Source organism: Chrysochloris asiatica, unplaced genomic scaffold (assembly GCF_000296735.1).
Source record: "Chrysochloris asiatica unplaced genomic scaffold, ChrAsi1.0 scaffold00399, whole genome shotgun sequence".
Taxonomy (NCBI): Eukaryota; Metazoa; Chordata; class Mammalia; order Afrosoricida; family Chrysochloridae; genus Chrysochloris; species Chrysochloris asiatica.
The window spans coordinates 797,285-800,138 of NW_006408917.1; the positions used below are offsets into that span (position 1 = coordinate 797,285).

The 2,854-nt window shown below is 35.5% G+C and overlaps 1 pseudogene; it reads left to right on the top strand.

The window, feature by feature from the left end:
• Positions 1–986: 986 nt before the first annotated feature.
• The window catches only part of LOC102831848, an 8,925-nt pseudogene continuing 7,057 nt past the window's right edge, over positions 987–2,854 (top strand).

Consider the following 2,854-nt stretch of genomic DNA (forward strand, 5'->3'; position numbering starts at 1 on the left):
TTCTTGGATCAATTATCAACACTCATGGAAGCAGTAGTCAAGAAATGAAATGACGTACTGCATTAGCAAATCTTCTGCACAAGACCTTTTGGAACTGTTGAAGAGCAAGGATGTCAGTTTGAGGACTAAGGTACTCCTGACCCATGGTATTTTCAATAACCTCATAGGCATGAGAAAGCTGGACAGCGAATAAGGAAGACTGTAGAAGAATTGATGCCTTTGAGTTATGGTGCTGGAGGAGAATATTGAAAGTGCCATTGGCTGCCAAAAGAACCATTTTGGTAGAAGTGCGGCCAGAGTGGTCCTTAGAGCCCAAGATGTACAAACTTTGACTCTCGTACTTTGAACCTATTGTCAGGAGGGACCAGTTGCTGGAGAAGGATATCTTGTTTGGTAAGGTGGAGGGTCAGAGAAAAAAAAGAAGTCCTCAAATGAGATGGCTTGGCCAAGTGGCAGCATCGGGATACTCAAGCGTGGCAACGATAGTGAGGTTGTCCCAGGATTGGGCAGTGTTTCGTTCTGCTGTGCGTAAGGTCGCTATGGGTCGGTATAGACTCAATGGAACTTAACAACAACAACAACCCATTTAACCTAGCTTGGATGGCTTGCTGAGTAGAATTAGATCAAATGGAAGTAAGTTTGATACAGGGATCAAGTATAAATTGCTATAGTTTGATGAGTTGGATTTTTGCTTATGGATATTGTTGCTCAAAATTTCTTCATATCTAGATCAAGTCTGTCTTTCCAGTACACTGGGTTAGTAGTGACTGGCAGCTTAGATACTGACTATCAGAAATGGGGGCCAATAGAGGCATGAAGTGGTTGACTTATAAGCTTTCATGAGTGTGATTAATTTCAGAATGAAGAGGTTAGGTAGAAACTGAATGATTTCCTCTTGTCCCATATGGATCTGGATGAAGGGGATGGAGAAGGATCAGCATAGGATTTTATGATTCAATGGTGAATAACTTTTGTTGGGACTAATAATGATTGTTACAACTATAATTATAGAAGATGTTAAACTAAAAGCAGGGAATAGGTAATCTTTCATTACAGGGATGGAGGACTCTAGGACCATCAAGAGGGAAGAACATACATGGAGATTTGGGTCTTACTCAGAACATCTGTGTCAGCAGAAACAGAGACAGAGAGATAGAGTCATAGAGATAGAGCATCTGAGGGCTCTAGGCTCATGGAATGAGAAAGGCTGTGTGCCTGAGGACAGGAAACTGGCTTGCAAAATATTCTTCTTGGATATTTAAACTAATATATATTTTCTGGGTGGTATGTATACATTAAAAAAAAAAAGTGATTGTTGTTAACTAATTGTTGTTGACTAATGGTGCATTGAGGGTATTGTAATCATTGCAGTGAAACAAAATATGATTTGTTTAATGTTAAATTAATGATCTGCCCTGTAAACTTCACTAAATTCACAACAAAAGCTTAAAGAAAAAAATTTTAATGGAATATTTCTCACTAACAACTTCACTGAAAATAAAATTACAAGTGGTGGCAAGAGTATTTGTTATGGTTCAAAGTCAAATGTCTTTACACAATCATTAAAGCAAAAGTAAACATCTTTCTGGTATTCTCTGCTTTCAGTCAAGATTCATCTGATGTCAGTAGTGATATATTCCTAGTTCCAAGTATTTTTCTGAATCCAGCCTGAATTTCTGAGGAGCAACTTGTAGGTTTGAACTATCGACTTTGTGGTTAGCGGTCCAGTGCTTATACTACAGTTTGATATATACATTTTTTTTCTAATTAGATGCATTAAAAATATTTCAAGTATAGTTCATTAAAACACTTAAAAAACAAACAAAAAAGCTTTCCCTTGGGCGTTCATTAATAAATATTTTAGGAACAGTGCACCAAACAATGTGAAAACAGAACCTGACACTGGAGGAATATTGATTTAATTCAATAGCAAATGAGTGCCAAATGCATAAAGCCTTACCTGAATGAAGTCAAAATATATGCTAGGCAGAGAATCCACTACTACAGCATTCCACACCAAAGAAAACTTGTTTGGTGCAGAATAAAAGTTGAACAGATTAACACAACAAAGTTAAAACAAAAGAAAGTCAATATAAAATTGTGGAAATTAAGAGACCTAGAAAATTGCAGTTAGCAAACTACTTTTTAGATACTTCACACAGCATAGAAACAAGAGATTGGAGATCTCAGTAATCTTAGAAAAGGTTTCTGAACTGAATATCTTGCTTTAAGGTTCAGAAAAATAAATTTACATACCAATAAATGCGTGGCACTATAGGATAAGTACTGGGTGCTAACTGCAAGGTCAGTGGTTCTAACCCACTTACCACTTCTTAGAAACCCTGCACAGGATGTCTATGAGTTGGAATCAACTTGTCAACACTTAACAACAACAATAATAATAAATGACAAAATATACTTAAACTGATTCTCATAGTTAATATTTTAAACACAGAGACAAACAGATTAGCACTGCTACATGCAAAGAAGTCCTAATTAAAGACATGCTAAACAAAACTGGTGTTTTACTGTTAGATAAGCATTGGATGGTGAACCACAAGGTCAGCAGTTCAAACCCACCAGTTACTTCTTGGAAACCCTATACAGGATCACTATGAATTAAAACCAACTTGACTCCACTTCACAACAAACAAAACTAAAAGATGAAAAGCAATGTTTAATATTTGACAACAATTGAAAATACATGTAAACTAATCACATCATGTAAGATATGCAAAAGTATCATCAATAAAAAAAATCATAAAAAGTGATATCAGGAATCAAGGAACAATTTTAAATAAAAGTAATAATTTCTGAAATAATGACTTAATTAAAATGATATAAAAGAAATTAA